The sequence below is a fragment of the Heterocephalus glaber genome, unplaced genomic scaffold (assembly GCF_053883595.1).
Source record: "Heterocephalus glaber isolate CG9 unplaced genomic scaffold, H.glaber_assembly_v1.0 deba00000347, whole genome shotgun sequence".
Classification (NCBI taxonomy): domain Eukaryota; kingdom Metazoa; phylum Chordata; class Mammalia; order Rodentia; family Bathyergidae; genus Heterocephalus; species Heterocephalus glaber.
This window is the reverse complement of record NW_028258143.1, coordinates 53,218,532-53,241,671: the sequence shown is the minus strand read 5'-3', so window position 1 is coordinate 53,241,671 and position 23,140 is coordinate 53,218,532. Positions and strand designations below refer to the sequence as shown.

At 40.7% G+C, this 23,140-nt stretch overlaps 1 long non-coding RNA gene across 1 annotated transcript; it reads right to left on the bottom strand.

The window, feature by feature from the left end:
• Positions 1-10,232: 10,232 nt before the first annotated feature.
• On the bottom strand, positions 10,233-14,038 carry LOC147829961 (uncharacterized). Its single transcript, XR_015447113.1, has 2 exons — positions 13,825-14,038; positions 10,233-13,077 (listed from the first exon to the last, which is right to left on the bottom strand). It is a non-coding gene; the product is annotated as an uncharacterized LOC147829961 (long non-coding RNA).
• Positions 14,039-23,140: the final 9,102 nt, after the last annotated feature.

Genomic DNA, 23,140 nt, shown 5'->3' with positions numbered 1-23,140 from the left:
TAAATAATAGATCTGGGAGTGAAAGTCATGGTAATTAGAGAGCACAGTGTCTTAATACTAGGAATGAAATGAAGTATTAGCACTGACTTTAGACCTACACTTGTTAGACTGCTTAATTTGACATCTAGCTTCAGCATTTATTAGCTGGGTGACATTGAGGAAATGACTTAACCTCTCTGAGTCCCAATTTCTTCATCTGAAAAATGGAAATAATAGTATATATTTCTTAGGATGGGAGTCATGTGAAATGCTTACACAGCCCTGCATGTAGTCAGTGCTCAATATTCCTGTTATAAAAAAACATGACGCTTATCATCCTTGGAAGAAAATTCTTGATTGAAACTTTAGTGATTTCTCCAGCAGAAGATGGTGTCTTGAGTTCCATACGGTGTTATTTTTCCCTTGTTCTTCCTTGGAATGGTGAGACCAGATCGCTGGTTGCATTCCCTGGACCTTCTCCACCCCAGGCCTAATGCATGCATACGCTTGAATGCCACACATACGAACGCACACACATTCCCTCTCTCACACATGTGCACATGCTGTCACATTTACACCCCTCAGCCCCTCACATGCCCAAGCTGGTTTCTCCCTTTAAGTGTCTGGCACCATTTGACCTTCCTTGTTCTGGAAAGGCTTCAGGTCCACATGCTCTTTTCCCAGACATGTACTAAACTGGGGGATGTGGGTGCCGTAATGCAGCCCTCGCGGATGGGGACAGGCAGGCAGAGCTGGTGGCTGGAGGGTGGGAGAAGGAGGTGGCAAGTGGCAGAATCAGGGGCTTTGTCTTGGGATGGGCTGCACCGGACTGGAGCACACCTCACTTTCCTTGGTGAGGCCTAGGGTGCCAGGTTTGGGGGTGAAGTGGCGCCAGAGCACCCTCCTGCTGCAGGCCCTCCTTGCACAGCCTGAAGAGTGCAGAGTCTAATCAGACCTGGCACCGAGAGCCCTCTACAGGCTCTTCCAATCACAATGTTGTGATTAGTCACACTTCCTGCTTGGAAAACAGGCAGATATTAGAAAGGGAAATCCTAGCGTGAGATTTGGATGGGATTTCAAATGAATCTTCTCTGCAAATAAGATTATAGGCAGGAGGGGGAAGGCGAGCGACCCCACACTTTTCTGTCAGCTGGGACTTGTTGAGTCAGGGGAAAGGAGCCAGTGGAACCTGGCAGTCCTGGCTCCCTGTGACCTCCGTATGGGCTGGGCTTTGCTGTCCAAGTGACTTTGACCAGGGCTCAGACTTGGGGCCTCCCGAGTCATGGACAAGGACGTGGAAGAGTTTACATGGAAGAAGACTTAGGTAGGTTTGTGGCTGTCAATAGACATCAACTGAGCATCTACAGAGGACAGCAAGGGAAATCAGCTAGGTGACCAGGCCAGTTTCTTCATCTCTCTTGTTTCAGTTTCCTCATCTGCAAACAGAGATGATGACAAGATCTCATAGGACTGTTATTAGTATTGTGGGTGCAAATGCTAATAGCACATATACCCCTGGACTGGGTGCACCAGCAGCCTCCAGGCCGTGTGCCTTGTATTCCCTTGAGGAGTCCACAGTACTGTAGGGCACGGAGTTTGTGGTCAGATTCGCCGAGGTATGGGGAGACTCATTGTAGAGTCCACAGCTTTATACTACATTTTGAAGTTTAAAGGGGTGATTTCTTTACAGACACAACATTTTCTGGAAATACAAATGCACCTTTTGAAATTTAGTCCTGAGAGGTAGCTCAGGTCTCCCGCTGTGGTGGAGGTGATGAACGGCATGTTGAAAGAAAGCATGTTGGCGTTCAATGCACAGCCCACAAAGAGCCTCCTTTTCTTGAACTTTAAACTTTACAGAGGAACAAATGCAACACACAGGAGCAATAGTTCCTTAGCTCTTCTGCCACCAACCGATGGGGTTAAGAGTCTCTTAGTTTCTCTTTGGACTTAAGGAGAATGTGTACTTCTGGACAACCTTTGTAAGGCTACTGACTTCTCTATGTTTTTTTTTTGTTTTTGCCCCAGGACTCTGGGGAAACAGATTCTAGCCACAGGGAGATGGTAAACCAAGAATGTGAAAAAGAAATCTTGTGTTTTGTTCATCCAGAAGTAAAGTGGCAGCTGCTAGTTGAAAAGTATGTTTTCATTATTAAAGAAGCAAATTAAAATCGCAAGAAAACAATGGAATGATCAGGTTGCAAAAGTTATTTGCTTTGATTAAAAGCACCAATAAATGTGTCTTGGTCCTATAACTGCTTCATTTAGCACTTGACATATAATAGATTTTTTTTCACAGTATAATATCTCCATTGAAATATAACTATTTTGCAGATTGCTCAACTGAATACTCTTATAAACATGCTGTTAGGGGGACTCACCCCTGGTGATCATCAGGATATCATGCCAGTGTGCACAATTGATGGGCATGTGAGGGACGTGGCAGCCACGCTAGGAGCAGAGAAGGTGATTTTTGCAAAGCAATTATCCTAATGCATTTTTAAAAGCATAAAATAAAGAATGATTTCATTTGCTGAAAAGATATTTTAGGTGCTTTAGTAGAGCAATGACAGAATATTTTGATTGTCAGGGTTTTTTTTCCTTTAAAGTTAGATAATTACATTTACCAGTTAAAGAATTGCCATTTAAAAATAATATTTTGTCTAAATGTTTAAAGATATCTATTAAAAATGTATATGGAACATGACAGCGGCCTTTTCATGCTGTAATTCTAGTCAGTGGTCTGAAAACAATTAGGAAGAAAAATGTACATTTATTCAGTGCTAGCTGGAGAGTCAAGAATCTATACAGTACATTACAGTTTTTAAGATAGTTCTATTTGTCCTCAGATAACACCTCTGAGACAGGTTCTGTGGCTGTGTGTGCACTTTATTTAGCTTTTCCAGTAAACTTTCCAGTAGGCAAAGCCCCCAGGGCCTGTGGCCCCAGGGACACATTGTCTTCTGCTAAGAAAGGAAAGAAAATGGAGGAAAACTTTAACAGAGCAGCGAAATGTTACACATCTATTTAGGCCCCTCCTGGTGGTATATACATTACCATGACTATACTTGCTGCCATACTGAAATATTTGCTTACCTCTTAGTAAAAATGTCCCCCTAAGCCAGGCCACTCCCTGTGGAGCTCCCCTCACACCCCCAAGCTGGACCCAGCAGCCAAAAGACATATGCCTGCCTGAGCAGAGGCTGGCTTCCCTTCCAAGGGGTGGTGTCTGGGCCACACGGGTCCTCACCCCTGTTTGGAAAGATCTTTGAGGTGAAGCTTGGGGACATTTGGAATACTCAAAAGCAGCAGGCAGAAGCTGATGTGGGTGATGGGGTGGTTCCCTGGTACAGGACTAAAATGAAAGCACACCCAGCATTCCTGATGGTGCTGAGTTCAGATGGGGGGTTCTGGGTACAGCTGTGGGCCCTAGGACTCCTCCTTGTGGTGGTTCCAGGACCTCCATCCACCAAAGCCACTGACTTGTGCCTCAGGGTGGGCAAAGAGTCTTCTAGGGTCAGGAACAACCTCCTGGAGAAGGGAGAAGGCGAGGATAGGATGCAAAACTGCATGGCCACAATCGGCTAAAGCAGACTCAGGGTTGGGTCTTGGATTCTTCAACAGGCAAATTGAAGTCTGGAGGCCGATTTCCCAGGAAGACCTGGTGTTTCGCTCTCATCCAGAGCTCTGGGAGGAAGTCTGGCAGCTGCACTCTGCAGAGGGGCCTATAAGGTCCCCAGAGGCTCAGGCCTTCTTTTCCCGAATGGGCTAAGGTTTCAAATTCAATCATGGTGAAAACCTAACAGGTCTCGCCACCTTCTGGCTTGCAGTGGCCCATCAACCTGCCACACCCCTGCCGGATTGACTCTTACACTGCAGATCTGATCTTGACCCTCCCAACCACCCCCCTATCCTTGACCCTCCTGAGACCCTTCTCTGCCTTCCAGAGCAGGAGTCTCCAAACATTCCTGAGCATGTGCCCCCAATTTATGCATTTATTTATAAGTTATATACAGGTATGTGGATAGGTGATATCCAAAAATAGACTGAAAAAGTATATGATTAATCATAAGCATTTTAATATTCTCTTCCCATGCCCCTAATGGATTGTTTTGTGCACAGCACACTGAGGACCAGTGGCCCATTAATGCCCTGCCAGTCATCAGGGAGCCCGGCTGACAGGCACCGTGGGAAGGAGGGGGCCCGGCGGGGGCCTGGGATTCTGCTGTAAAAAGCCCTCCAGTGAGGTTATGGTTTCTGACCTTCATAATACTTGTGTGTAGTTTTCCTTGCCTTCTGAGGCTTGGCTTATACAAGTAATCCTTGTATTTCTGATTTTAACTTTTAGAACTTTCTAAGTAAATACTGTCATTACTAAGCTAAGTGATAAATGTTTTCTGGCACTGCCTAACTTCCCTGAGAACAATCACTTAGATTTTGCAACACCCTTAATAAAGAATTAATTGAATACATCTTTTTGACTACAGTAATTTATTTAGCATTAGGAATTTTGAGGAAAGCAATTTTTATTTGTGCTTAAGACAAAGTAATTAGCGATAGTCGTTTTACTTCAAAGACGGGTTTTGGAAGAGGTTTTACTTTTTTGTAAAGGTATCATTTTTTTTATGCGAGAGCTTGTGAGAGAGACTCTTTGTCCGGGACAATAGTCTTTTAGCCTTGTTAGTGTCTTATTCTATACAAATGTGCCTAATTGTTACAGTTGCTAAACAGAACCCATCCTTCTGAGTGGGATCATTTAGCTGCGAGGAGGCATAATAGCAGTTGCATCTGAAATTTGAGGCAATTTTACATATTCTTTCTGCAGAGAATTTTTTTCCCTGTTGCCAAAGGCGCTGAGGAAGCGCTGCTGTTTCCCCCATTGTCAGGGGCAGCTGTCTCTCTGTGCTGAGGCCTGCACCCAGCAGCCAGGCAGATGGTGGCTGGGAGCTGAGGCATGTCTTCTGCGCACGGGACCCACTTTGTTGGCTTTGGGGAGCACAGCTGCCTTGCCATTAGGATGGTGACAGCCAGGCGCCGTCTGCATTTCAGACACGAGGCCCTTGTACGGAGCCATGTGCTGGGAAAGGGTGCTTGGGGGTCTCCGGAGCATTGAATAAGCACTTGCATATTCAAACTGCCAGGGTTGTGTGAAAATATGGATTGCTATTAATTAGAATTTTGGATAGGAATCAGGCAGGAGGTGTGTTGCAAGAGCTAGGGGAAACTGCTCTGCCAGATCTGCATGTTAATGTATTCCTGATGGGAGAGGCAAGCCCAGGCCCAGCAGCCTGCTTCACACAGGCTTCTCACACTTGCTCCTCCACCTCCACCTGCATGGATTCTTTATGCTCCTCAGACCCACTCTGCTGAGGCTTTGATAAAGCACTCAGTAGCCAGGGGACGGTTCTCCCCCTGGAGGTAGAAGAATGTTTCCTGGTCCTGGCTGCTGGGATTTGGCCCCCAAAGGCAGAAGGCTCAGGCTCAGTGGAGAAGCTGACACGGACCTTGGCTGAGGATGTTTATCCCTGTTGTCAAGTGGAGCCCACAAGGTGTAGCTTGGGTTCTGCTCCTCCTTTCGTACCCTCCCTTATGTTTCATCCAGCTTCCTCCAAAGTGAACATTCAGACTTAAGCCAGGTACATGTTTTTTAAAATAGCTCTACTATTATGTAATTCACATATGATACAATTGACTAAAGTTTTCAATTCAATGGCTTTCAGTATTTCACCATATATATATAGTAATTCCCGCAGTCATTTTTTAGGACATTTTTATCTCCCAAAAGTAACCCTATTGTTTCTTTAGCTATGGGATATTTCTTTACCCTAAGTATACCTAATTCTTCTTCCTCAGCTCTGAGTAAGCAATAATCTACTTTCTTTTTGCAGAAACACAGATACTTTTGTGTATGAATAGTTGGGAGGTGTGAGGGAGAGTGTACGTGTGTGGGTCTGCAGGTAGGGTCCGGCCAAGAGCCAGGTATGGCGGCACAGGCCTGCTCAGGCCAGAAATCCCAGCACTCTGGGGCACTGAGGCAGAGGATCACAAGTTCGAGCCCAGCCTGGATAACTTGGTGAGACTGTCTCAAAATTTAAATAGGTAAGGGTGGGTTAGGGATGTACCTCAGTGTGAAGGACCCAGGTTACTATTACTATTACTTCTCCCTATTACTGGAGAAGGGTAGGGACTAGGGAAAAGTTGCAGAACAGTTGAGAAAGCAGTCTGAGCACATAAAATAGCCATCCTTAGGAGTCATCAGTGACCGTTTCTGCTGCTACCATCCCAAACTGATGCGTTACTTTATTAGCCCATTACTAACTCTTTGTTACCCTTAATTGCTTACCTAATCAGTCTGTAATTTACACATATTTGAGAAAAGTTAGTGTATATTTTACCATACCATGAAGCTGTATTTTTATTTAATTGATTTATCAATATTGTATTTTTAGGGATAGGGCCATTTACATTTCAAGACAGAAGTATCAAAAGCTTGACCGTAAGTCAGAAAATGGTAATAATAATAAATTATATTTGAGGAGGTCCACAAGACAGAATTTGCACTAGACAAGTCTCAGGATGATATTCTTACTTTTTGAGAATTTTGTTAGTTTGTCATTATTTATTATTTTTTTATTATTTTCCCTAACAATTTCTCTCTTCTCATTTTCAGTACTTCCCACCAACAAAATGGATTTTTATAAATGACACATAGTTTCAAATAATTTGGAACTGGAAAAAATTTTAGGGACAATTTTATCAAAGCTACTCGTGTTAGTTGAAAGCTCCCACGCCAAACACCATAAAATCTAGGGGTTGGGAGGGTACGTAATTCAATTCATGGGACCACTCATTAAAATTTTCTTTTTGTTAGCATGAAATAAAAATATCTCTTTTGGAGAATTCCATTACATTTCTGGAGTTGGTTCTTGATTTGATAGGATATAAAAGATATTCGTTTGCTCCCTGCTTTGGAGCCTTGTTGTCAGTGACAACTGTGGATTTGGCAGAAGATTCTTGGAAATGCTGCCAGAATTGGGGCAAAAAAAAAAAAAATGCACTGATTGTCTTGGAGGTGGGGTCAGGGTGGGGGGGGAAATCTTAAAACTATGGTGCAGACAGAATGGAGGAGAGGGAAACTCTCCCTCTCTGCCTCTCCCATCCAACCCAAGGAATGAGAGAGGCTGGGGTCAGAATTCAGGTGGGAAAACCTGAGCATGGCCGAAGAGAAGGAGCCTTTAAGTGGACTTTCCACGCATGTTGTTGTCCTCAGAAGACCTGTCCTGTAGTGAGAGTGTGAGTCCCTGGCAGGCACCAACGCCTTCTCTACCACATGGGTGTCTTTCCCTTAGGGTGCCAGTGTGGGCATTTCCTGCCAGGCAGGTCTGCACAATAGTCCTGTCATGTGGAAATTATTTCTAACCTTGAGTGACATTGGAGGATATTCATACCATCAAACACCAGAAGTGACACCCATAGAGATGACATAGCTCAACATTGATGATCATGAAAGTCACCAAACTGGGGCCCTGGACCCTCTGTTCACCCTTTCATATACAAACTGAACATGGCAAGCATTCACTGGGAGTGCACTGTCAGAGAATATGCTTTGGGATTTAAATTCAGCTTTCGTTCTTTCTGGACTCGAAGATAATTTAGTACCCTGAGACTATCCTTATGTAAAAAGGTATACTAAGCAAGCCATTAGTATTATCAGAGGACATGTTTTAAATTCAGTGGTAGGCTCCCGTGGTGTGTCTAAATACAATCAACTCAATGAAGATTAAGTGAGCACACAGCCTTTTCAATCATATCTCCATGGAGAGCAGGGTGGACTTTCTTTGTGTGAAACACCAGGTCTGTCCATATGCTAACATGGAAAAGAGCTAATAGATATTTTTCAGTTTAACTGCAAAGACGCTGACCCTGAGGAAGGGCATTAGTTCTTCAGCATGTTTCCCATTGTTTCTTGTAATGCATGTACTATATTCTAAAAAGTAGATTGTAAACATTTGCTTTTGGAAGCATCTGCTTAAATAGTCCCATGGACTGTCAAGAAAAGTAGGGTTCATGGAGACCATGTAATATTGGTGACTAATGATGTGTTGTTGACACAACACATAGGAGATAGAATGAATTTACTAGACAGTCTTAAATATTTGCATATATGGCAAATATGTGCATGCAACATTCTTTAAATATTTTTTTTTTTTTTGGTACTGGGGGTTGAACTCGGGTCCTTGTGCTTGGAGGGCAGGCAGCAGAACCACTGAGCTAAGTTCCCAGCTCCTAAATATTGGTTTTTATATTGAGTATGAAAGTTTCTCACTTGTTAAGTTTCTGACTGAAATATCCAGTTAACAGCCAGTAATTCAATTTCTGTTTGGCTCGGGAAGTGGCTCCTGCCTTTCAAATTACCACATGCCTGTTTTGGAAGTGGTTGACTGTTTTCAGTGGCCTCACACTGTCCTAAACAATGCCCTCTACAGCTCTGTCTTCTTGTGTGCATGTGTACATATGTGTGTGTATGTGTGTGTTGTTAGCAAGAGCAACAGAAGCGAGAAACTGAAAAGGACTCCTTCCCTCAGCGAAAGACTTTCTGAATTGTTTTCAGGAGATCTCTATGTCATTTTCTCATTGTTTGCTTTTATTGTTTAAAATTAACTTTCAGTGCTATGTATGGCTATGTAATTTTTGTTACTGTTATTGAGCTACAAAAAACCTAGCAGTTCTGGCAAGGTTATGAAGCCACAAGAATTTCATGAGGATAATATTTGGATATGTTCTATAAGAGCCTCTTCATTTCCCTCTTCCTCCCCTCCTTCCCCTCTCCTCTTCTCTCCTTTCCTGTTCTCTCCTCTCCTTTCTTCCTGGCATCTTTCAGCTCTTTGATAGAGATGGTTCAAAGGTTGACAAATCACAAACTCTCTTTACTGTGATTATGCTTCTGAAGAATTGTAGTAGAAAATATCATGTCTTATACAAATTCATTCAATTTATTTCCAGCTAAGATGAGACTTACAATTTTCAAATCTTAGTTCAACACCAACTGTTGAGACGCAAGCTGAAATGTGAGCAACTAATAATTTTTTTCAAATAATAATTTATGAAAAGAAGAAAATTGAGCGTATTCATGTCTCTATTGCGAGCCAACCATTTGGATCTCTAGTATGTCAAGTGGGTGTGGGATAGAGGGCAACTTTATTTGATACACATGTATTTTCTTTATTTCTTCAGTGACATGAATTGGCTAAAATAACCATTTAATAGAATTAGTAATTATTCGGTATCCTGTACAGCAAATGCTTTGCTGCAACAATAGCAAACAGTTTCAACAACTTCACAAATAGATCAGAGTGTGTGGATTAAGGATTAATGGGGACTTATCACAGAGTGTGCCCAGAAGGCCTTTCAGTCCTGGGTTCACATTTATGAAGTCTTGAAACTTACATTTTGACATTATACCCAAATCAAGCTACCCACAGAGGGCTACATTGCCAAGTCTGAATATTGAAAACATTCAGTTGTTTCTGTAACTCTTTTTCAGCATATATTTGTGTTTTAACATATTAAGCATATTAATATATTATGGACATGGTACAACTGTCTCAGCATTTCCTGGAGGCCAGACAAACTTTCCCAGCCATACTCTGTCCACATACATAACCTTCTACTTTGTACTGTGAGAAGGAAAGGAGTTGATGGCTTTGCTTTCACAAACAAAATGGCAAAGCCAAAGTGGGAACAAGGGCCTGGTACCTGACATTAGGTTCATTCCTTCATTTGCTCATTGAACAAAGATTGATGGAATAGTCAGACAGAGCTGAGAAGGAAGCTGAGCTCTGCCATTTTCTGGGCACGCTGCTTTCTGGGTGTCAATTTCCAAATTTAACTGGGAGCAACAGTGGTACTTGGCTCAAAGGATATAATAGGGATCAAAGGAGGCAATGTGTTCTAGAGTTAGCATCGGCCTGGTGTGAACCAAGAACCCAGTAGCAGTTAGAAACTGTTATTAGCAGTATTACTTTATACTGTAACATGTGGTAGCTGTTGTCATAGGCTTTGGATCAAAAAGTGGATAAAACATGGTATGTGGTCTAGAGAGATGAAGAAATGATTGCAAATTCAGTATGATAGGAATATAGCTGGCATTTGTTCAGAGAGAGTGGGGGCCACATTGAGAGGCAATGTTCAGTTGTATTTTGGGTGTTGTGTTAGCTTTCCTGTCACGGTGACAAAATACCAGAGGAAATCAATTTAAAGAAGGGAAGGTTTATTTTCGCTCATGGTTTCAGAGGTTTCAGTCCATGGTCACATTCCTCCACAGCTACTAGGCTCATGGTAAGGCAGAACAAAATGGTGGAAGGGCATGGCTGAGGAAAACTTCTCACCTTATATTGTCCAGGAAGCAGGGGAGGGAAGTACGGACAAAACATATTCTTCAAGGGCACACCCCCAGTGATCTACTTCCTCCAAGTAGGCCCCACCTCCCAATAACACCACATGCTGGTCACCAAGCTTTCAACTAGTGAACTTTTGAGGGACATTTCAGGTCCAAACCGTAGCAGGTATCGAGAGCATTTCATAGATGTCAGAGAAAACTCATATTTTTGTTTCACCAAACTACTAATTAGCTTGGAAACTGGGCAAATTGTTTGGTCGCTCTGAGTCTCAGTTCCTTAATCTACAAATGAGAGAACAGACTAAGACCTCACAAAGACTTGATGAACCAACTGGATTGAAATGAATTGTGCTCAGGTGTTTTCCATGACATAAATTGAGCTTCTGACCTTGACTTTACTTTGTCAGTGTCTCATATTCACACTAATTTCCAATTTTGATGAACTTTGAAAACAAATGTCTTCTGCATACTTGGATAAATTTGTCTTGAAAGTCAATTGTCCACTTGGTGGATCTTACTCTGTGATATTTTGGCAGCAGAGGACCTAGAGTGAGGCTTCCCTTGTGGCTGTCTTTAACATCTGCAGTGTCTTCTATTGAATACTTCTCAGCCATTTTTTATGAACCTAAAAATGTTAGAGAAGCAGGGAGAATGATGAACCAAGTGTGTTTGTGTATTTGTGTGATCCTTCAGCATCAGGGATTAATAATGACTCGATGAATATCCATTTCCTTGTCCACGTACCAGAAAGAGTTTTGGTTTTAGTATGTTCTAGAAATCCCTTGGCAGATATTGAAGCAAAAATTAAAATAAAATGGAGCCACTAATCTATTTTCCATGGCAAATATCTTACCCCTGCCCCAGCCTATTGACTAATATGTTCCTTGTACTATGTTTTCATCCAACCATGAGGTGATTTATCCTTGGGCACCTGTGGGACAAAAGACATCAAGGACTTAAGGCTTCCTCTGATATGTTCTGTGCCCCTCACCTAAAGATGTCAGGACCAAATATTTATCAGAAATGGTTAGATATTAGGCTGAATGGAAGGTACAAAATAGTCCTTATAAATCATTTGCATTGCTTTATAGAAAAAAGTTGTTTTCATAGCTGGTGGAAGTTAATGCTAAAATAATACAGTATTAAAAACATATATCATCCTTAGAAAGTAATCTGGAGGACTATGCATAATAACAAACCAAAAATATTCTGCCAGTCTTGGTCTAGTGCCCAGAGAGCTGCACACGCAAATAATACTCCCCTCCACCACCTCTACCAAGCTGGCTGTTCTAAAACAGCCTGGAAGCACAAAAATCCTCAGATCTTTACATGGTGCCACCTATTGGGAGACTCGAAGAGTGGAGCCTCTCTCACCCACAGGCACAAGGGAAATAAGCCTTGAATCAATGGTTCTACCATTTAAAAAAATAGAAGAACACGGAAATAGAAATTCTACTTAAATAAGATCTGTATTCAGCATTTCTAATGATAATGTTTTATATTGTTGAAGTGACTTGCTTTCTTTTTCCTCTCCATCTGGCTCATTTCTTTTTTTTTTCTCTTTTCTTTCTTTTTCTTTTCTTTTCTTTTCTTTTCTTTCTTTCTTTTTTTTTTTTTTTTTTTTTTTTGCAGTACTGGGGATTGAACTCAGGACCTTGTGCTTGCAAGGCAGGCACAGCACCACTGAGCTAAATCCCCAGCTCTGGCTCATTTCTATAGTGAGAGAAATGGATGGTCCTGTAACCAACATGTCACATGCTTGTTATTTCATTTGACGGAGCTAAAAAATACAGTTGTTCAATGTGAAGTTCTAAGTTGTAAAGTAAATCTGTCCTGAATTTTTTTAGTACATTTGCTGTTACAAAATCCTGAATATTAAATAATGTGTAAAATGATTAAATCACCCTTTTAGGCACAAAGCAAGGGCTTTGTAGTGAACATTCATTGTTAAAGATGGAAATAATACTTAATTTGAAAAGAACTTCTATGTTGAACACATATTTTGCAACACTTGGCTTAAACTTTTAATCAATGCTCAGATAGTTCTTGTTATACTTTATTTTTGCAGAGAAGAAACTAAGATTATTAGTTCTTTTTCTAATAGACTTTTAAATAAAAGCTGCCTATGGTGATGGGCAAAACTAGATTCTTGCTTTGAAAGTTGATTTTCTTTAAATTTGATTGTTTATATATTTATACATTAATTAATTCATTCATTCACAAATCTTTCTTGGCATGTCCTATAATCAAAACCAGAGCACATTATTTATTTGGGTGAATATAATTTCTCTCAGAGTGGAATTGGCAAGGTCTGAACATTTATCCATCTGGGAGTTGAATCCCATCTGAAGATAGATCCTGAGAGTCCTGAGGGAGAGTGTAGACTTCAAGGTCCTTAGATAGTGTTCTCTAAATGTCATTAGTTACTCCAAACTTTTGCTGGGCTCTGGACAGAAAACCAGACTCCCATGAGGCTTCAGAACACCAAAGCTCTATGTCGCTGAATAAGGTGGATCTTTAGCCTATGGCAGCTAAGAGAGAGGGTGGTGGAGGGTGAAGCTCAGTTTGACTGGCCAAGGAAACACAGTGGGTTGTCAGTCACACACCTCTACAAGGAAGTGGACCCCAAGGGTTTTGCAGGCTTGGCTTCTTTAGCAAGGACTCTTGAATTTGTTCCAGCATGTTGTCTCCAGAGTTTCCTACAACAACAAGGTGATTTTCAAAACTATTCTTTTTTTTATCAGTGGAGTTTGCTTTCAAATGAAATTGTATATAGACTACTTGTGTATTAGATAGCCAAAAACATTGCTACTTTCATGGAAACAAGATGGTAAGCCTTGTACAAAAGAGGCTTGGGACTGGAAGTTTTTTGAAGCATGTAGATCTACCAGTCATGCTCCATAGTTAAGAAACCATGATAATGTTCTCATGGGTCATTCCACTGTCTGCTTCAAGAGCAAGTTAATTACAAAATTTAGAACAAAGAAACAGGATAAACTACCACATTTTAAGATGATTGAATGAATGTTATTTTTTTATAGCAAAACATTTATTGGTACATTTTAGGCATACATAATGATAACACTTATTGTAGGGAATTTGCACCGGTACATGATCCATCTCACCTCTTTTTTCCCATTCCCCCCTGATGATTGAATAAATTTTAAAGAATATCTAAAATGATGATTTTATTTGCTTTGTAGTAGTAAATAGTAGTAATTAAATAGCAAGGTGGTGATCAGATAGGAATTAAATGTGTTTACTTAGCTCCAACAGAAACAAAAAACTTAGAAATTCAACAAGAACTATGTAAGGTTTACATGAATCAAACTATACAACTTTACTAAATGATGGAAGAGTAATCTTGTCTTAGTTACTTTTCTCTTATTGCTGAGACAAAATACCTGGTACCCAAAATTAAAGGAGGAAAGGTTTATTTAACTCACAGTTTGCAGAGGTTTCAGTCCATAATCATCTGGCTCCAAGGCAGGGTGGCTTGGCAGAGGGATATTGCAGAGGAGAAACAGTTCATGGCAAGCAAAGACAGCAAAAGCAAGCAAGCAACAGATAAGACAAGCCTCTTTCTGTTACTTATATTGTATCTAGGCTACCGGGATTAGGACAGTGCCAAACCAATCAGTGGGCTGATTTAGTAATCACCCACCCTTAATCCTAGCATTGCACTGTGAATCAATCACACATTCCAGATTCAGCCACCTCTGAAACAGCCCCACCAATAACTGGATGAGGCTTTGGGGGACATCTAGACACAAGCCATAACAAATCCTGATTAAATCTTAATGAAATTTTCTTAAGAAACCTGTCAAGCTTATTCTTAAATTCACCTGGAAGAAATGGACAAAACAGCCAGTGTTATCCTAATATACACTTAGGTTTTACTAATTAAAATAATTTCTGGCCTAATAATAGATGAGTGGAAGAGAAGAGGCAGTTCTAAAATTGAAGATAAACAAAGATTTAATACGGATTTTAAATGGAAGTTTAAATCAAGATGAAAAAACAAAGCTATCAAAGTAGAATAAAATATAGGCAATTATAAAGGAAATAATACATTTCAAAATTATTGCTCAGCCTCACTAGTACTCAATGAAATAAAAATTAAAACAGTGAATGCTATTTTTGCTCAGTGGATTTATTGGAAAACCAATTATATCCAGTGGTGGTGAAGACTGAGGAAATAGGCACTTTCATTTATGATTGGTGAAGGTGTGAATTAGTGGGACCTTAGGGTATGATACTTTCGCTGAAGCTGTTATAATTTATAGCAGTTCTTCTCACAGTTATTTGTCCCAGAGAAAAACTTGGACATGTCCCAAAAGTTTTTCATACAAGAAGGTTCATTACCGCAGTGCTATTACTGTGATAGAAAATGTAAGCAGTAGGGGCTTGATTAAACAATGTTACCACAGGCTATGCAGCAGTTTTAATCACACAGCAGCTAGATGGAATGAAAGAACTAAGAACTGGGTGTAACTCAGTGTGGAACACAGGCTGAGCATGTACAAGGTCCTGGGTTCAATCCCAGCACCAAAAAAGAAAAAGGAATAAAATAGATCTGTGTATACTGCCATTGAATTGAAGAACTTGTGCGTGTGTGTGTGCATGTTTGTGTGTGTGTGTGTGTGTGTGTGTGTGTGTGTGTTTGAGACATAGTCTCACTATTTAGTTCAGGCTGACTTTGAACTCACTAGGCTGGCTTCAAACTCGCAGTGATCCTCGTGCCTGAACCTCCTGAGTTCTGAGATTACAGGCATGGGCCACCATGCCTGGAAAGAACTAGATTTTTAAATAAATTAAGCAGGTCAGAGACCAATATATATGTCATGACACCATTTGTGTGAAAGATATCACAACTATAGTTTTATATTTGTGGGTACACAATTATCCTTGAAACATGTATGTTAAAAGGTATATACCATATCGATTATAGGGTTTATCTCCAGGGAGGGAAATGTAATTGAGGAAGTGGTGATAGAGGTGGTGGGATGGGACTTATAGTCAAAGAGGATGTTGTATTTTTTGAAAATATTTATTACATATTAGTTGGCATAAGTACAATGACGTAATTTTCAACAAAATCAAAAATCAAGTGGGAATATACCAAACTAAAAAGACTCTGCATAGCATAGGAAATAATTAACAGAATGAAAAGGTAACCTACTGAATTGGAGAAAATATTTGCAAAGTGTATTCTAATAAAGGGATAGTATCTGAAATATATAAGGAGCTCAGATAACTAAGTAGGAAAACAAAACAAAACCCAATAAAAATGGCCGTAGACTGGGGGATAGTTCAATGATTGAGAGGTTGGTGTGTTTGATCCCCAACACACTCTCCTCCCAGGGCCTGAATAGACATCTCTCAAAAGAAGACATAGAAATGACCTCCTCCTTATAAACAAACTCTTGATTAGGGTATTGTTTTAGTCACATTTTCTTCTGGGATTTGGACATTTAGGATGTTGGGAGCATAATGCTGTGGTATTTGCAGCCTTCAGTGTTTTGTATAGTGTCATGGCAGGCAGTCTAGAGCTGGAATCATGAGGAACATCTGACTCAACTTCTGTTTCCCGAGAGATATTTGAGTAATGGAAAAATCCAGGCTTTGAAATCAACCTGCTTGAGCTTAGATCTTAGCTCAACTATTTGCCAAGTCTGTGATCTTCAGCAAATTCTTTCCCTTCTCTAAACTGGCTTTTAGCAATCTGTGGATCTGCATTTAAAAATCCCCAGGGATTGCATAGTGAGGAAGAGGGAGTCAGTTCATTTCCTGATATTCCCCAATTTTCACTCCCTAGTCATTCAGTTCTGGCCAGAGGGCATTTCCTTTTTCCATCTGTGCCAGATGACCCCCAGAGATACTCTTTCACTTCATTCTCAAACTCTGCTCCTCTCTCGCTGCCAATTCTGGTACCAAGGTCCTGTCAGAAAACCCAGTCCCTGTGCTCTGGGGTCAAGTGGCTGGAAGGGAGCCAGGTCTCTGGATCTGTTGTTAACACCTCTTTGTTGCAGTGTGTAACTGCTCTGTGTAAATCTGCCAGATCCTGACCACTTCCACCACGTTACACTCTCCAGGATGATGAGGGCGCAGATGCTTTGCTCTGTCTTCTGAGGAAATGTAGGTTTCCTTTGGAAAGGGTGATAATTAAAGAAGGATTCTTGATGATTAAATTAAGGAAATGAAAAACATCTTGTTTCAACCAGGTTCCAAACTTAAATATCACGCTCTTTATAGTGACTTGGTCATGGGTTCATTTAGCAGTAAGTTCTTGTCTCTGATTTTATTTTTTGGCAGACCAACAAGGTACACTTTTAGGTTAATAAAACCACTACTTTAAACAAATGGAGATTAAATATTATTTTGAGTGATTATGAAAATAATATATGTGAACATAAGGAAAACTAAAAATATGGGAAAAATATAAAGAAGAAAATAAAAATTATCCATATCTGTCACACAGTGATAACCACGATTGACAATTTGGTACTTATCTTTTTTATTTTTTAATTTATATATTTATCGGTACATTTTAAGTATACAATATTTACATTTATCATTGGGTGTTTGTACCTGAACATGATGTATCTTAGTTCTTATTTTTTCCCCCATTATCTGTGCGCCCTTCACCCCCTCCACCCTTCCCTATTTACATAGACTTTGTTTCCATTTGTTTTTCTTTCTCATAATTTTTCCTTTCCCTTCTTCCCTTTCCCCTTTCCCTCCCACCTTCCCTACACCTTTGGACCTTTTCCTATTTCAAATTATCAATTATTCATTTTAATCATTTTCATCCTTATTTACACTTTCAGTTTCTCACACTAGAGAAACTATTCGGTGTTTACACATGTGTGTCCTATTTATTTCACTTAAGAGTATGGCCTCAATATGCACCCATTTAGCTATAAATGTCTCTAGTTTCTCATTCTTTATGGCTGAGTAGTACTCCATTTTATAAAAAAAACCCACATTTTCTTTATCCAGTTTCCAGTTGATGGGCACTTGGGCTGTTTCCAAACTTTAGCTATTACAAACTGTGCTGCTACAAACATAGGTGCACATATATTGCTGTGGTATGATTCTTTTAATTCTTCGGGGAAGATACCCAGCAGGGGAATAGCTGGATCAAATGGGACCTCTAGTCCTAGATCTTTGAGGTATCTCCATACTAATTTCCACAGTGGTTGCACCAGTCTGCACTCCCACCAGCAGTGGAGAAGGGTTCCTTTCTCTCCACACCCCCACCAGCATTTGTTATTGGTTGATTTCATGATAGCAGCCATTCTTTGTGGAGTGAGGGGGAATCTCAGTGTTATTTTCATCTGCATCTCTCGAATGACCAGTGATGTTGAACATTTTTTCATATATTTATTTGCTACTTTTACTTCTTTGTCTGAGAAATGTCTGTTCATTTTGGATGCCCATTTTTGAATTGGGTCTTTGAATTTGGGCGGTCTGATTTTTTTCAGTTCTTTACATATTCTCAATAGTAGACTTTTGTCTGAGGTACAGCTGCTAAAAATTTCTTCCCACATTGTAGGTTGTCTCTTAGCTCTGTTGGTAGTTTCTCTTGCTTGGTACTTATCTTTTTAAATTTGCATATGTATAGTATAGTGTAAATATATTTTTAAAAATTGATATTATACTTTAATGATCATACTTTAAGAAGGATATAGTTTTCTAACTTTTTCACAATGTAGTATCAAAATTTCTCATGTCGCTAATCATTCTTTAATAGTATGATCTTTAAATGTTGGATATGATTAAATGCTCCAGCTATGACTACAGTATAGATTTATCAATTTGATTCTTTAGTTGTTAGCTTGTGCTTTGTGTGTTTTGAAACCATGTCTTAGGTATATTATTATCTATTTTGTTTATGATTATAAAATGTTTTTTATTTTAGAACAGATCTGGAAATAACCTATATTTAGATGTTTTGTTTTAAAATCTAAGTTCATGGAATTTTTTTCTTATTCCTTGTAGTGGAGGAGTATGCTTAGCCTGGCTTCTCAGCATAGCTCTGTTGACAGCTCTTGAATGAACCCTTAAGGATTATTTGAGGCGAGGTTTGCCTGGTAAAGAAGAGAGCAAATAATCCTTAGCAGTAGAAACAAAGCCAAGTGACTTCTTGGAGACTGAGTGGATGTGATACCACAGTGGTGGCTGATCTGGAAGGTGTCCTGGTCACTATACCACCCCGAGAAGATCGAGTCCTATGCTTTGTTGGGTAACTGATCAAATTAATGGGAAGGATTGCTCTGAGAGGGGGGAGTGTGTTGTTGGATGTAGTCCTGTCCTTGCTTGCTAATTTTCCTTGCTTAATTAATTAATTCAGGAACCGTCTGATTGACTAATTGTATATCCTTAATTTTACAGTTGGCATTGCTGATGAGATGATGTATGTTGAATTACTGTAAGAAAAAGTTGCTTTGCTTTTGATTCTGATTCATCCTAATGATACATGTTCATGTTTTACTGGGCTTGAGCTAAATCATTACATTAGTGGAACTGCCATCAGAGATTGCTGTAAACATTTCCGTTACACTAATTGCCATGATTTAGTCCAATTCTGTGAAAAAACTAAAGAGCAAAATGACCCTCTTATAGACATTAGTTTTTTTGTTTTTGTTTTTCTTAGAACACAAAAATGTACCCATAATTGCCTGATAGACACAGTGCTTAATGTACAGAAATGGAATTTAAAAATAAAATGACAGTAGCTTGACATGAAGGCGGCATATTTGATTTTAAGAACATTGTCATTTATGTGGTCACAAATTGCAGTGATTGTTTCTGCTGCTCTTTAACCCATGGGACTGTGCTAAAGCTTAAATAAGATTCAAAGACCAAAGTGTACTGGAAAATGTACGTATACTGCAGGAATTCCTCCCAAGATGGTTTGAACCTTTTTTGTAGAAACATAGGAGCTCATCAGATGATCTAAAAAGGTCATTTCCAATGCCTCCAGGAAGTCCAGAAATTGGCAGAGCACAAGATTAGCTAATTATCTATTAATCCTGGCAAGGTTAGCTTGAGTGTCAGGTATTGACTGAAATATTTAGAGATGTATTGGTCTTGGCTAGGACTTTGCAGCCATCAGGGATTATCTATACTTCGAATAAGTGTGATTGGATACGTGTAAATGATATTACCAAATGGGAATTTTTGATCCTCAGAAACATCTTGCTCCCTTTTCCTATATTTCTTTCTCCTTTCCTGAAGTGCTCTTCCCCTGCAGAGTCTGCTACTTCCTATTTTTCCATTTGTGTGTGTGTGCGTTTTCTTATCTCTGTCTTTCATGTTAGGAGCTTTCCCCAGATTCCTTATATGCTGTTTTCTGCCGCTAGTTAAGAGCAGGGAGCAAAAGCTGATTGGAAGCCCTGCACGGTGGCATGGGTAGGTCAGCTGGGGAATTTGTGCTGGGGCAGGGTTCCCAAACTTGTTCTTCGCTTCTGTAGAGTCTCAATCATTTCCTCATGGAACCTAAACAAATGCCCAGTAGTTCTGTTCACTAGGTGATTAGGTCCAAAGAACTTAGTTGTAATATTTTGCAGGATAACCAACAGCAATTTCTGTTTTTCCCTGGAAGATTCGAAATACCCCACAGTACATCTGTGAGTTCACTGTGCACCCCAGGGTGCTTTAGCTCACAGATTGGGGAATGCAGCTGTAGGAATACTTGGCTGAGATTTTCCATGCCAGGTCATTTGTGTGGGCCATTTGAACTAGGGGCATCTAGGACCTTTTTGTGCTTTATGTAATAATGTGGACATCAACTAGAGAGAGCCATTATCAAGTATGGAATTATTGAGCTATACTAGGCCTTCTTTATGAGTATCCCACAATGCCACATGTACTTCTTCAGAGTCAGAGAGTATGGTCATTATTGTAGTTACATTTCTCTCATTGCTGAGACAAAATACCTGATACCCAAAGTTAAAGGGGGAAAGGTTTATTTAGCTCACAATTTGTAGAGGTTTCAGTCTGTAATCAGCTGGCTCCAAGGCAAGGTGGCTTGGTAGAGGCTCATTGAAGAGGAGAACAGTTAGTTCATGGTGCCAGAAGGTAACAAAAGCAACAAGGGACCTTAACAGTATCTTTCTGCCCCTTTTGTGTTATCCAGACTACTTCGGGCAGGTAGCACTCACACCCTTATTCTTAGTGCTCTTGAGCCTAGTATTGCTCCATGAATCAGTCCCAGCATCACACACTAGATCCAGCCACCTCTGAAAAAGCCCCACCCATGACCACATGAGGCTTTGGGAAGACATCTAGACATAAGCCAAAATCTCAGTGCCTTAATCTCTTCTTAGTGTATGTGATGGCACGTGGCCACCTTGTAGATGTGGATATTCTGTTTTTTCGGCAGTTACCTAAGCTGTCACTACTTGGGTATGGTATGAGGGGTCGAGGTCCAGGACCCTGAGCCAGAGTCTTAGCCCCCCTGGGTTAGGAGGATGGGAGCAAGCATCATGAAGGGACCATCTCTGCCCCTCACTGGGAGTGTCCTGGAGCTGTGAAAGCTTGGAGGTTATGCTCTGTCGGTTCTAGATATGATTGGTACACATGTGCTCTATGCTCCTGCTATGTTTCTGTTGAAGGTTTAACATCCATGTAAATCAAGCAACACTAATATTTTGAGAGGATGTGAACTCTTCACTGGACACAGGCAGGTCTTGTGGCCTGACATGATAAGATACTGTGGGCAAAAATGGGCTGAGCATTGTGAATCCTGTGCACCAACACCACACAGCCCTCCTCTGTAGGATTGTATCTTGGCCTGTCAGATTCTCAGAGATTCTTCATATCCTCCAGAGGGTTTATGCCTGAGTGCTGGCTGTCTGGACATTGACCAGAGAAGCACACCATGGTGTCTACACTCTTTAGATTTCACAGTGAGTTCAAGGCAGCTTTGATGTTTTTTTAAACTTATGAATGAGTTATCTAAAAAGGCCTTAGTCTTCCTCTTTCTAATCTCCTCCCCTCCCCATGCTTGTATTTTCCTCTTTTTACCTGAGGTTATCTCCTTTCACTTTCACCATTAAAATTCTACAGCCAGTGAAATGGCCCAGTACGGCCCTGGTCTCGATGGGAAAGTCGATGTATCATGGAGAGCACTTGGAGTTGCGTGAGTAGCTACTCTTGCCCAGGCCTAAGCTGTCTTGATCTTTACTGAGAGGTGAGGACACTTCAATTCCATCTCATCAGCACTGGCTTGTCTGCCTGCCTTGGCGAGCCTGCCTGTGGTGACCACAGCTCCGGGAGCCCATGGATTGGGCTGGCCGTTGTTGTTGCTTTGAGATGATCATCATCACTGCTGCTCCTGCTTCTTCAAGGCTGGGAGTAGAAGAAGGTTCCATTTGGGTTGTGCTGGATTGAAAAGAAGTTCCAGTTCAGATTCACCAAACCCTAAAACTGTTACATACTAGAGGTCAAGTATCTATAAGATCAAATATTCATAAATATCGATAAAGCTGGAGCCGGAAAAAGCAATTAATCTGGATAGGGCTGTGGCTCAGCGATAGAATGCTTGTCTAGCATGATCCAGTGTCCTGGGTTTGATCCCCAGTACAACAAAATGAAAAGGAAAAAAAAGCCATTGATTTAGTGCCTTTAATTTTTTCTTCAGAGGACATTCAAGCTATCTAGTGCCTAAGTCCTGGGGCCATGGTGATTCTCTAGAGGGCTCTGCAGCCTAAGGCCTTTGGCTGAGTCTTACCTTGCAGATGAATGACCTTCTTAGCTAATGAGGAATTACTTTACAGGGGCACCATTGGTTTCCTTGCATTGTGGCTTCTCTATTCCCCCCCCTTGGGCCAGGTTTGGTGCTGTGGGTCATTAGATGGCACTATATTTGCCTGAACTCCTGTGAGCCCCACATGCAAATATAAATATAAATATAAAATATACATATAAATATAAATGACTGGCTACAGATCTGTGGTGGAAGGAGCCCAGGATGCTGCCCGGCCCATCCTTTACGGAACGGGCAACCGAGACCCACCCATGGATATTTGCATTTTATGATTGGATTTCTATTGAAAAAGCCACCTTCCTCCCTAGTAAAGGACTTTATAGTATCAAAGAACATGTGGGAGACTACTTTTGTGGCTGGACTTGAAATCACGTTCCAACCCCATGGAGAATTTATTAGTGTGACTCTTTCCCCTTCGCTTTCTTTCCCTTTCAGATTCCAGCATGCAGACTGCAGCAGGCAGGGCAGGTTCAACTTCCTTGTTTTCTTTACTTCAAGTCCAGCTGAGAGAAAAGGATCTTGCACATTGTGCGCATATTCCATTTTCCTACCCGGAAGCTCTCTGGAAGTAGAGCCAAAACCTAGTAGTAGAAGTCAGTTGATTTATTTTAACATATGCTTCAAGTAGTTTGAGATGTTGAAAGGCCTTGCATAGTTGCGCTGAATTGAACACAATCGCAAATCCCATGGTCACCTGACATGTGTAATTTAGAGGAGTGGATTAGTCAACCTGGGACTAGGCACCTTCACGCATGAAGATGGGTGTGGGTTGCCAAGATACCTTCAAGAATGTCCCATGTGCCTATTGAAGCAGGAATCCAAATGAGAAAAATGCAAATGGCTGTCGTACATTTACACAGTGGAAGGATGGGTCCTTGCCAATTCAGCTGGTTCCCCTCTAAAGCCCAAGTCTGCGTATTCCATGAAATAGAGGAGCTGTGGGGCCTAATATTGATTAGAGGAGGAAAAAGGATTCTTTAAGTCTT